Source organism: Humulus lupulus, chromosome 9 (assembly GCF_963169125.1).
Source record: "Humulus lupulus chromosome 9, drHumLupu1.1, whole genome shotgun sequence".
NCBI lineage: Eukaryota > Viridiplantae > Streptophyta > Magnoliopsida > Rosales > Cannabaceae > Humulus > Humulus lupulus.
The window spans coordinates 6,820,959-6,835,082 of NC_084801.1; the positions used below are offsets into that span (position 1 = coordinate 6,820,959).

A 14,124-nucleotide genomic window follows, 5' to 3' on the forward strand; every position below is an offset into this window, starting at 1 on the left:
TACAGAAAACATACGCAATATAAACGCAACAAAACTCTTCCCCCAAACTTATGTAATACATTGTCCCCAATGTACAAATATAGTAAAAGAGAAGAAACTTACCAGGATGACAGCACGAGCATCAAAAGGGAGGAGGCGGTGGATGAGTCGGAGATGGAGGATATGGTGGAGGATAAGAAAAATAATGGATGTCTGCCTCATTCATTGACCAACGCTAAACTAAGCCATTCAAATGATCCACATGAGTAAGCTCATAAGCATGTCGCTGATTCATGTGCATGTGCATGTTCTAGTGAGACTGGATGAGATATTGATTTAGTTGCATAATGTAGTCCAACCGATTAGAAGTTCCTTGCGGTCCAGAGTCGATGGGATTCCCGATAGCAACCAATAGCGGATCAACATGCATAGGATCAGCTGGTGGAGGCTCCTATGCTCATCTTGGGCTGGGATGTCTGGTCGATGTTGCCTTGCTACCCGAGGCCGTGGAGCTGGTGCAACAGTGGGAAGAGGATATTCTGCCACAATAGCACGAGTAATAGGAGCAGTAGGCTCCTCTGGAATATCAGTGGTATACTTAGGCACATTATGAGCTCGACATAAATCAGTATTAAAAGAGCCATGCCCAAGACCTCCCGTTGTAGTGCCCCGAGATATATGTTTTATACTTGTAGGAATAGCACGCCCAAGATCCAAAGAAAACCCTTTCATTATCGCATAAACCATAAGAGCACACTGCACAGGAATGGTGGAAAAATGACTCACCGAAAGGAGACGACAACAAACAAAATATGTCCAACCACGAGCCTCCCGAGTCATTTGACACAATGGCATAGTTTGAGGCACCCCATTCTTCATAGTCCATTGAGCCCTTGGGAAACACACTGTAGCAGCCACCTCATCATAATCAATGTCATTTTTCAGAAAATTATAATATTGATCGTCAGCATCTTGTAAAGGAGTAGTTCCAAAAATAGCATTAACCGAACAACAATTTACTTTTACTGTAACTCCTCTAACAAAGACTTCATTTTGCGAATCTTGCGGAAAATTAGCATCAAACTCATAGACCAGGGACTTGTTAACATCAGTCAAATTCCCCTTCACAAAAGTAGCACATCCTCTACGCGTTATGTTAGCCCGTATAGGCTCATAAATCGGATCCTCATATGGCTCACGTTGAAACTCCAAACCTCTTTCAGGAATCACTATCTTACGACACAATTTTTCATATCAGTCTGCCGCATCTTTACTAACAAAACGATCATTATCATATTTCGGTGGAGGCGAAGGGTCCCTACGACGCCTAGATGATGAAGCTCCAGTATTCCTTGTTTTAGGTCCCATTGCACACTAATCATAGCCTTTTCAGTCAAACAACAACCATCCAACACACCAGCAACCCACAAAAAAAATTTCACAACAATTCTACCCAAATTTCAGCAGCACCTCCCCTTATTTTACTTCCTTTCCCAAAACAATAGTAATGCAGAATATACTCCACTAGAAAATATAATCACAATGATACACCAAAATCATAAAGTTCCCTTCCACAATTTTCAAATTCACCCCAAATTTTGCTTAATAGAGATTAAAATTGAAAAATAAAGGAAGGGACCTTACTTGATGATAATCCATAAGCAAAAAGCTGTGATGATGAGTCCACAAACCAAAACCCCATGAGAATAGCAGGAATTTTCAAATTTGAAATTAGGGCTTGAATGTAGAATAAATGGTGTAGATTTTTAGAGAAAAAGAGGATGATTGAGTGGTTGGGTATGTTGAATTTGTGGAATAAAGAGGTGTTTAGGGAAGGATTTGAGTGAGATCTAAGGTAGAGTGGGTGGTTATGGAGGTAGAGAAAGAGAAAGAATCGGAGGTGAAGAAGAAGAAGAAGAAGAAGAAGAAAGGAATTTGGGGTAAAATTCAAAAAATTGGGGGTTTTTAAAATTTGGGGCCGAGGTAGCGCTAGGGCGCTGGGTTATGGCGCCTAGGCGCTGTCTGGAAATTTTTATCTGGGCTCTTGGGTTCATCTCAGCACTGGGGCACTGCCTTTGGGCGCCTAGGCGCTGTCTGGGAATCTGTTCCTGGGCACTCTCTGACTTGAGCAGCGTTGGGGCGCTGGTTTGTGGCGCCTAGGCGCTGTTCCCTGAATCAAAACCTCTTTTTTATTTATTTATTTATTTTATTTGTTTCCTTCTTTTCTTTTCTTTTCTCTTCTTTTTTTTTCATGCTTTTCACGGTTTAACTTACAAAAATTGTCCAAAATAAAAAAAAAACCAAAACAACACTTAAAATTGTTCAAAACTAAAGCAAAACAACTAAAAGAATGGGATGCATCCCAAAAGCGCTGTCGTTAACATCATTTAGCTGGACGCTGAACTCTCTACACCTTCAACTTGGGTCAAGTTCACCCCTTGCATCCTTGAGATCCATCTTGTCATACGAGGAGAATTCCCGTCTACTGTTGAGAATATTGAAATTATCCCCAATGTCATCGAAACCTTCAAACTTGCCACACAATAATCTTTTCATACGACGTCGAACTGTTCGAAATCGTTCTTTGGTCTTCTTATTCTTTTTACCAATTGATTCTTGACAATCATTCACCACATCAACTCTATAACAAGTAGGAATTTCAGTTGCTGCAAAGACATTAAAGCTTATTTCCTCATTTTGGACTCGCAACCTTAACTCCCCCTTTTGTACGTCAATTAAAGCTTGTCCTGTGGCAAAGAATGGCCTTCCAAGAATGATTGGGACGTTGGCATCCTCCTCCATATCCAGTACAATAAAGTCTGCTGGGAAGATGAACTTGTCCACTTTTACCAGAACATCTTCAATAATACCCCGAGGATGTGCTATTGATCTGTCTGCCAACTGAAGAGTCACTGTTGTAGGTCTTGCTTCCCCAAGCTTCAATCTTCTGAACACAGAAAGTAGCATTAGATTAATGCTCGCCCCCAAATCACATAGAGCATTCATGCTCTCAAAATTCCCAATAGTGCAGGGTATTGTGAAACTCCCAGGATCTCTCAGTTTCTGAGGAAGCTTCCTTTGCAGAATGGCGCTACACTCTTCAGTGAGCGCCACCGTCTCATAATCCTCCATCTTCCTCTTCTTGGACAGAATCTCCTTCATGAATTTCACATAACTCGGCATTTTCTCCAAAGCCTCAGCAAATGGGATGTTAATGTGAAGCTTTTTAAACACCTCAAGAAACTTTGAGAATTGTTTGTCAAGAGAATTCTTCCAGAGTCGTTGTGGATATGGGATTTTGACATTAGAATTAACAACTACCGGTTGAATCTTCTCTTGGGTTGCAAGATCTTCAGTAACCTTTTCCTCCACTTGGGACTCAACTTTTTCATAACTCTCCTCTTCTTCTGCATTTTTTTCTTGAGTCCCTTTTAAAGAAGGACCCTCAATTTCTTTCCCGTTCCTCAGAGTGATAGCTTGGCATTGCTCCTTAGGATTTACCACAATATTGCTAGGAAAATTCCCTTGAGGCCTAGTATTCAACATATTGGCCAGCTGCCCCACTTGCATCTCCAAATTTCTGATGGCGGATCTAGTCTCAGTCATAAACTGAGTTTGAGTGTTGGTGAAGGTCAATAGGGCAGCCTACAATTCACTAGGTTGTTCTGTAGGAGCTGATGGCCTAGGTTGCTGAGAGGTTGATGCTTGTGGTGGAGTTTGAGTCATAGGCCGCTGATACTGTGGTTGAAACAGTTGTTGTTGGTCCTGATTATTTCTCCAAGAAAAGTTAGGATGGTTTCTCCACCCTGGATTATACGAGTTGGAGTAGGGGTTGTTGTAGGGCCTCTGAAAATTACCCACTGCCTGGACTTGAGCTTGATCTAATGGGACATTGTTGGGATCTAAAGCAGCTTGGCACTGGTCAAAAGGATGAGGCCCCCACACAATTCACACATTACTTGGGCTTGCACAACCTGGGCAGACATGGTATTTTGTTGCAGCTGCTTAGGTAGAGACGCAGCTTGAGCAGTTAGGGCTGTGATTGCATCTAGTTCATGAACCCCTGCAACCTTTTTATTATTGCCCACTCGTTCACTTGGCCATTGGTAATTATTAGTGGCCATTTCCTCTAAGAGTTCATAAGCTTCATTAGCACTTTTGCTCATAAACGCTCATCCCGCTGCTGCATCAATGATTGTGCGAGTGGTACCACACAAACCATTGTAAAAGTTGTGGACCAACATCCACTTCTCAATACCGTGGTGGGGACATTTTCTGATCAAGTCCTTGAATCTCTCCCAAACATCATACAAAGATTCTCCCTCAAGTTGAGAGAAGTTATTGATCTCCCCTCTCAGTTTAGCAACCTTAGCAGGTGGAAAGAACTTCGCTAAGAACTTCTGAGCTAGAGCATCCCAATTGGTGATAGTATTGGCCTCAAGTGAATTCAGCCAACTTTTCGCTCCCTCCCTTAGTGAGACTGGGAACAAGCGCAATCTAATGGCATCTGTTAGGAACGAGTTTCCTAATACGCATCGGAATGGTGGTGTGGTTGGCCCAGTGTACAACAAAATTTTTGTAACATATTTAAACTACCTTTAAATATGCGGATACATTAATATACATACATTAATCATAAACAAGATAAGGATAGAATTCATACCTCTTGAAGCCTATCAAGTGTCCTTGCTATCTTTTCGTATTTAGAACGATCTTCCTATCCAAGCCGCTCCCACATACTCACACCAAGATCTTCCAAAGCGTTCTCTACACCTCAAGAAATGTGTGGGCACTTAGAGAATGAAGGATAGTTTATTTGTGATTCTACTTGATGTACTCAACTCATGAGATCAAGAGAATAGGCCTGAGAATTGGTTCTTTATTTTCAGGGAGAGAAAACTATCGTTCTATTTTTCACAGAGTGAATGTACAGAGTTGTCAAAAGAAAATATTCAAAATTTAAAAATAAACCTGTAATCATTTTACAATTTACTTTTTAATTAATTAATTATTCTATTAATGAAAAAATCCAAAAACTAATTTTTGAATTATCCATTAATTAATTAATTAAATAAATAAAATTGAAAATCCCAACCCTGAAAATGCTGCCCCTACACGCCACACACAGTCCATGGACTGTGTGTGAACGTGTAGCTTCCTAATTTCTAGGGACATTGGTTTTTCAAATTTTATTTAATTATTTATTCAAATTACTTTGTCAGATAAGATCTAACAACTTGATAACTAATTCAAATTTGAATTCAAATTAATTATCTTTTTAATTAATTATCAAATATAATTAATTATTTGAATAAATATCAATCTTTTAAATTCAAATCCAATTTGAACTTATCAGAATATTTTCTCCCACTCAAATAAAGATATTTAATTAATTCTACCAATTAATTAAATCCAAAATTTTTGAAAATAAATATTTAATTTATCATAATTTCAAAAATTACAATTAATTAATTATTTAAATAAATTTCGAAATTTATTTAATTATTTAATATAATTTCAAAAATTATGCAATAATTAAATATTAATTAATTTTGTTAACTACAACTAATTTGTAATTAATTAATTAATCACTATTATCATATAATTGCATATTTGGCCTGCAGAACAAGTTTCTTCTTAAATATGTCTTTAAACTATTTTCCCTTCATATCAACTCTTACCTTGAACAGTGTTGATAAAGCCGCTATGGGGACCTATGGACCTATAATTCCAAGCTCCAATAAATTTGAGATTATTAATTAAACTCTTTAATTAAATAATCTTAATTTATTAATCTCATGATTATTCCACTATAAATATGAGACTGCACTCTTGTAATTATAGACATTTCATTTACTAAATACTTTATAATCATAAAGCATCCATTGATATAATCATTGCATACAACTTGACCCTCTAATAATGGCTCATAATTAATCGGGAATAAAATTACCATTTTACCCTTTTAATTATCTCTTGTTTCCTTAAGTACCATTGACTCTACTAGTGAAGGTTAATTCATAATAAATTATGAATTTGAGCTCAATAACCTTTCAGTCCCAAAAGTCAACCCTTAAGAGAACCATCATTCAATCTCTTGCAAGAAGACATAGATTCCATATCTGTATACTATGTGTAACGCCCCAACTCCAGGGACCGCTACAGTGCACATTGCAAACAATTCTAAACTCGCTAATCGAGTCGTTTGGCCATAAACGCGTAACTAAGCATGATTAGCGGTTAAAAACTTTGGTTAAGATATAACGTTTCACTAGAACGTTTACTGTATACATTGGGATCCCAAAATATAGTTTCAGAGTTTATTACAAGAAAGTGTTTACAACAGGCCGTTCTAAGCGGCAAAACAGGATTCAGCCCTAGTTCCACTTTCAAACCTCGCCCAAGTATTGGTCGAGCAGCTGCATATGTACACGTCATCACCTAAGCTCTCCAACTCAAGGATGGTCCAGCTTCGTTTTTCCTTTACCCTGCACCACAAAGCACCCGTGAGCCGAAGCCCAGCAAGAAAACTCATATGCTCATAAACAGTCATATCATGATATCAAGTCATATCTGGCATGCCTAGCATTCATAGCTCTATTCAGCGTGCAAATGAATTCAACAGATGCTGGGGTATCTAGGATAAGAAATCCTGGCCTTCTGATTGGAGGACCATCATGTCAATCCTAATCAGATGGGTGTCGCAGCACTTGAGGTTCCGATAAACCATGCTGAGTGATCGACAAGCGAGTCACTAATCCAAATGGAAGGGTGGCTGTTGTGTAAGCCTCTAGCCTTCAATAGGTTCTGGTAAACCATACTGAGTGACTGACAAGCAAGTCACTAATTCAAATGGAAGGGTGGCTGTTGGGTAAGCCTCTAGCCTTCAAGCGCTTATAATGTTCATCGACCTTGAGGTCGGTTTGGCATTAATGCTCTTTGAGTCATTCAATGCTGATAGTCGATCAGATCTAATCTCTGTTGGCTTGCGTGATACACGCTAAGGCCGTTCTGACTAATGAGTCAGCACTATGTGACCAGTGTCCAGTACCACTGCCGAACCTGACTAATGAGTCACAGCTTCACAGTTGATACCAACACCTTTGCCAATTCTGACTGATGAGTCAGTGCAACGTGACCAGTGCCCAATACCACTGCCGAACCTGAATAATGAGTCACAGCTTCACAATTGATACTAGCACCTTTGCCAAATCTGACTAATTAGTCAGTACCATGCACAGGTAAGCAATGCTATCAATGTATATCATATGCCAATTATCCAAGAATAGGGAATTTAGCATGCTTACTAAACAATTGCTAGCATAATTATGATCATGCACAAACACAGAGACTCAAGCTCTGACCAATCTCATATTCATCGTTCATGGCATGCCTTAATCACATGTTTCTCGTGCATCACATGCATCACACTTAATCATCCAGCATGCCTCAATAATAACCATATGCAAATGGGCAAGATTGCCAAGCATTCATTATGCTATCAATGTTTACATTCAATATCCAACATGCATCAATCACAGCCATGCATGTCACATATGGGGTGCAGTTTTCTTACCTTGGGTTCGAGCAAGAATTAACAAAAGAAACGACCTTTGAGAACGATCAGTCCTTTGGTCCTTTAATAGTCACCTAGTCATAACCAAAAATATAGGATACCATCAATGAAAATGAAAGCAAAGGTTTTCAAACCAATATCTAGCCTCTGGGACATCCATCCACACTTAACCGAGTAGTAGGATCGACCCCGAGGCCTTAAGCTAGCATCCCCAAGTCAAAACCCATTTCTGGCCAAAAACGCCCTAATGGGTCGCGACTCACCATAGCCATGCTGCGGCTCACCCTCAGACAGAGGCAAAAACTTGCCCAGAAGCACACTCAGGCCGCGACACATTACGCAAACCAGCAACAGTCAGATTTTCTTCCCCTGCGTTTCCCTCGAAACCAAGCCTTCAAACCAACCCAAAACACCAACCTAACACCCAATTTAACCCCTAAACATCATCAACAAATCATCCTATCAAAACCCAAGTTACCAAACTCAAGAACTTCCATTAATTCTCAATTAACACATCAAAATCCTCAACTGAAAACTTAATAGAAAAACAGGGTATATAAGATTTTCATGATTGAATTTCCTTACCTCAAGCTTGATTTAAATCCCCTTCAATGATTGAACCAAAGTCCTAAGCCCCCCACCTTTGATCTCCTAGTTTGATACCTCAAGATGGCTCTCAAAAATTGAAAGGAAGTTGAAGGAGAAATGGTGTACGACAGAGAGAGAAGGATAAGGATGAGGATGAAGATGCTCTATTTTTTCTGTTTTCTACAGCCACCTAAATGATACATATCCTTTGCCAAATGACCTAAATGCCCCTAGGTCACTTAAGGTTTCTAAAGTCATCCCAAGGGTAAAAACGTCATTTCCCGCCTATCTCGTTAATTATAATTAACACCCTCCATTTCCCGTTATTCCTAATATTCTCAAATGCCATTAATTCTTATCCCGTTACCCTTTTAATTCCCGGCAACATTCTAATCATTTAAACATCCCGAGACTCACCCCGAGCCCCGAACTTAATCCCGTTATGACTAGACCGAAAACTTGCATTCCCGTGATTGTCTCATGTCGAATGGCTCGAACCAATCCACATATAATGTGGTAAAATTATAATTCACCCATATGCATGAAATTACACAATCACGCCCCCAACGACCAAATTACCAAAATGCCCTTGCAATTAAAATATGAGCCCATATGCATGCATTCACCATCATATAATAATATAATTCACATAAACATGCATATAATCATTAAATACCATAATAAATCAATTATGGCCCTCCCGGCCTCCTAATCAAGGTCCTAAACCTTATTAGGAAATTTAGGGCATTACACTATGTCCCCAGCCATCTACATTAATGAGTTCCCAAAACAAAAGTTTCTAGCCTGATCATTCTGACAGAACCTAACAAGTGAATCAAAGAACTCATATAATATAAACAGGAGTTCATAGTAACTTCAGGATTAAGATCAATTTGTATATGATCATCAGTTGATATATTTAATTAATACTTCGAAACGGTATTTAACTAAGTATTAATAAACATATCTGGTCCAGTTCTATATATTCTCTAATATATAAAGCACCTCCACTAAAGTGTCTTACCACACTAGTGATCCAGATCTAGATCACATGTATTCATAATACTAGTGGACTGTACTTGCAGTAATTAATCTAAAGATTTCATAACTTTATTTTACTGCGAACTATTCAAGTTCATTTATTTCAAACACAATCCTCCCGTACTAATACGTGTTTGAGATCACATACATGAACTTAGGAATTTTTCTGATATTTACATAATATTATCATAGAATAATAAAGTCCATAAAATATATGCATAACAAATTCAATTTATTTATTTATTTCATAAAGACAATGTCTACTACATATGCTTTCAGGGCACATTTCCAACAACATCATCACTCACCCCATTCATCTTGAAAATGGCACACAACTCTAGGAAATTTGCTATGTGCATATTAGGGTCTTCGGTGGGGAGGCCACCAAATTGAACTGCAGTTTGGACCATCTGTAAGATAGCAGGCTTGATCTCAAAATTGTTTGCAGCAATGGTTGGAGGTCTGATGCATGAATGCACTCCTGTAATAGTAAGAAGTACATAATCTCTCAAAGTTCTTGGTCCTTGCTCCCTTGGAACCTCTGCAGCCCCTTAACCATTATTAGCACTGTTTCCCAAATTATCAGCCATGGTAAACTCCAATCTCCTCTTTGTTTTCCGGTTCTGTCTGCACGTTCTTTCAATTTCCAGATCTATTGGTATAATATCCTTTTGTCTATTGCTTTGCATATACCAACAAGTCCTGAAACACAATAGAACCTTGATCCAAATAAATGTTAAACAGAAATTAAATAAAATAAAATAACAAATCAAATCAAATTAGAACAAAAATTAACTTTATTGATATTAATAAAAACAGTCCCCCGCAACGGCGCCAAAAACTTGTTGCGATAATTAAAGCTAAGCAAGTATACGTAATCGCTTTTGTAGTTTATTTCGGTAAGACCGATATCGTTCCCACGGAGACTAATTTATCAATTACCAAATAATTAATTTTTAGTTTCTATTTGACTAATGAAAATTGGATTTGTGAATTTTGAAAACAAGAAAACAGAAATAAATAAAAATTGCAGAAATCAAATAATAACAAGAACACAAGGATTAAATTCACCGTAAAGCAATTAGGAATCCTAATCTTCTCTACTATCCACTCTATTAATCTTTAATTCAATTACTACTAAAACTCTTCTCACTGAAATGATAGGCATGCAAAAGTGTTAACTATTCGAGTTAAGAAATAGCAAACTCGACCTAATATGAATTCCCTATATTTCTATGGTCAATTCAAACAATAGGAAGCAATGAATACAGCCCTAAATCACATAAACCAATTTGATACTCTCGTTCTAAATTGAAATCTATGTCTATTCAATTTTAGCATATTCAAATCTTAATTTTCAGATTTTGATTCAAATTCATAAATCATATGTAAAAGGTGCACAGTCAATTACATACACAATAAACATAAAATTTAGTTCATAGAATTTAACATAAACATAATCATGACACGAACATAACTAAATCAAACATAAACATAGAATTTAACATAATCTAAATCAAAAGATAAAGAAAAGAACTCTAGGTTTTTGTTTCTTCTCTAGCCTCCTTGCTTAATATGATCCCCCCCTAAAAACGTCATTAAAGAAGCTTTTATAGACCCTAATTCATTTTTGCATGAAAAGAAAAGATTATCCCTTAAAATTCCCTTAAATTGTGTTTCCGTACGGACCCTAGCGCTGGGGCGCCACGGGATAGCGCTGAGGCGCTGAAAATAAGTCTCAAATCATGTTTCTGGAAAATTGATGGCGCTAGGGCGCTGAAATATAGCGCCTAGGTGCAATAACCCGCATCAAAATATGCTCTCTGTTTCTCGGTAGTGCTGGGGCGCTGGTTTTTAGCGCTGGGGCGCTACTTTGCACAGTAAAACACTGAACTCATTTCAAACAACCTACAACGTCATCTCATCGTATTTTAATCATAACCCCTTCAATATAACTCCAAATTGAATGATTCAAAAAGCTATGGAAAGCTAAGACAAATATATACAACTTCTATTTCTAGAAGTGTTTCCAGAAAGTGAATAAATCATAGTCAAAATATGGCTTAAAGTCTCAGACTTGCGTTATAGAGCATAAACAACGTGTGTTGAGCATCTTTAATGTAGTATCTTCCACACATAATGTCTTGAAACTCCACAATCAACACTAAATCTATCTTATTCATCATATTTAACATGTTTCTTCTTATTTCACTCCATATTATGTATTTGACCATTAAAACCTGAAACAAAAAGAAAACAAGCGTAAATCTGCACTAAACAATCCTAAATAACTAAAAACACAACCTAAAACGATCTCTAAAACAAACCTAAAATGAACCTAACATTAAGTCCTCACCAACTCAGCATATTGTAATATTAAAAGGCTTCAATTAGTTAAGTTAGTTGGCTGACACTTGTGATACTGGCCCAGCTATATATTGCAGTCTAAACAGCTCACTAAAGTCAAGTTTTTGTTTTGTATTCGGTTGTATCAGAAGAGAGTTTTGTTGTTGTATTTTGTATCTTCGAGTTTCCTAATTTGAAACTAAAGACTTTTAATGACTGTATCTCCATTGTTGTAAAGCATTGACTTTGATAAATAAAGACTGCAAGCAAATATTTGGGTGTTCCCCGTGGAGTAGACTAGAGCTCAAAACTCTAGATTGAACCACGTAAGTTCTAATTGTTCGTTTACTTTTCTGTACATTGTTTTCTATTCTTGTTCAGTGATCTACCTAATTTGGTATTCTTGTTTGTTGTGGCTAATCACAGAAAGAAAAGCAGTATAATATAAGAGTATTTGGTAAAAACTCAGCTCAAGTCTGAAGCTGAGAAATTCAGTTCTATTTATAATTAAAATAAGTTGGTTACAGAGAATTCTAGAGCAAGCATGCTCTATACACGTAAGGCATAACAATAGGAATAATAATAATAATAATAATAATAATAGACTAATATAATAAAAACCATTTCTAACAACCACTTTGCTATAAACGTGTGACATGGATAGTGGATGAATACTCCAGCGGTTGACTAGGACTCAGCAGAGAACATCAAATCTTCACAATCACCACATTGTCTCTTTAAGTTTTCAACGTAGGAATGTTGTCTCTTTAATGTTGTCTTTAAGTTAGAATAGTAATTAGAACATTTCATGTAGTAAACTTTCTTTTTTAAACCTTTTTTTTTTCGGTTATGCCTTTAATTTCCATGTCAAGATTTGTAACATTGGTGTTTGGAGATTCTATTCATTGCTTTCCTTCGTTGTGGTTTCTGTGTTATGATAATATTTGATCTTTTTTTTACTCTTGTGGTGTCCCCAAGCCACTGATATTTGATCTGCCATGTCTAACCAAAATTTTACCACAGATTGGACTTTTGCAATTCTCAAATTTGAATCTAGCAGAACAACCCAAAGAAAAATAAGGGTAAAAAAGGTGTGATGAAATGGGAGAGAAGGAGCTCAAAATGGCTAATAAAGAGAAGGACTTTACTTGGCAAGAATGGTGAAAAGGGTGAAATTAATGACTTGATCTGATGGTGGAATATTTTAGGAAGAAAACAATTGAATCTGACAAATGAAAATTTCAAAATTTAGGTGAGCCTTTCCATAAAAAATAATACAATCTAAGATTATATTAAACTTAACAACTATTATTCTTATATTTCTTCATGTTTAATTTTCTGTCCACAGATTAGTCAACTCCACCAAACAATGTCATGCTATATTAGTAAAAGTTTATTAAGCAGTGACTAAAACCAAAGAGAAAAAGGGAACAGAAGTTAGAATTTCAGACACAGGCCAACTTAATTTACAAATCATAGAATGGAAAATGTCTTTGCACTTTATAATGACAAACCATTCATTTTTTACAGTCTCCTTTACTTGTTTCATACACTGATTAAGACAACTCCCAATAACTAATTCATCTGTGTAATCATACAATTACTCATCTGATCCCAATGTTTTGAGGCAACACAAAACATCACGAGCTCAACCATTTAAAAATCATAGTGACAGCTGCATGAATCCAAATAAATCTTATTTGTATAATAATAACCTTTAAACTTTTTGTCCTAGATTCTGAGAACACACAACATTTTGAGTCTTTGTGCCATTATGAATCTTGACTTATATTCATAATCAGGTTAGCAACGTTACTAATATTTTTCGAAATGACATAATATACTACTTTAGTGTTAGTAACGTAGAATTTGCAGCTGTGTTCTAACTCCAACTCAAATTGATTTTCATATCTGTTTGCTGCTTTCTATATCAAGTGCTATCTAATATAAATAGTTTAAAGTCAAGTCTACTAAACATGGACATGGTAAACTAGTAAAAATTCAATAAACAATGACTTAGGCCAAAGAGAAAAGCAGAACATAAATCATAATGACAAAATGTCTTTGGATTTGGATTTCATAGACTGCTCACATACTAAAGACATAGCTGAGGAGATATCAGCTTCAAGAGAAAAACACTCTGTTACAACAGGAAAAACACACTGTTACAACAGTGTTTTTATCACAGCTGTTAAATTAGTTAGTCTTTTCTGTTTTCAGTGATTTTTGTTCTTGGAGAACTCATTTTGAGTTGGTATTTTTGTGGAGTTCTCTTGTGTGATCTGAACATTGGTGTTTGTACTTCTCTACTGATTAATGAAACAAAGCTCTTGAGCTGGAAGTAGGCCATTACTGTTGAGGCCAAACCAGGATAAAATTTCTTGCCTTTTGTTTTTACTTTCTGTTTTGATTCATAAGTTTAGTTCTCTTGATTTTGTCTTATCTTTATGGTGTTCTGTTTTGTGTTGAGTTTAGTGTTGTGGATTTACAACAGAAAGCATTGTTCTTGGCTTATAAAACAAAGGAGCCTAGTCACCAGAGAGAAATGAGTTCTGAGATCGGCATGTCAAAATGGTAGTTTTCCAAACCAAATA

General features: G+C 36.7%; 1 protein-coding gene and 1 non-coding gene across 2 annotated transcripts in view; both read left to right on the top strand.

Annotated features, from left to right (window-relative positions):
* Positions 1–14,124, top strand: part of LOC133801603 (disease resistance protein RPM1-like) — a 45,065-nt gene that overhangs the window by 23,299 nt on the left and 7,642 nt on the right. The window lies entirely within an intron of this gene.
* On the top strand, positions 4,234–4,340 carry LOC133802728 (small nucleolar RNA R71). Its single transcript, XR_009877473.1, has one exon. It is a non-coding gene; the product is annotated as a small nucleolar RNA R71 (small nucleolar RNA).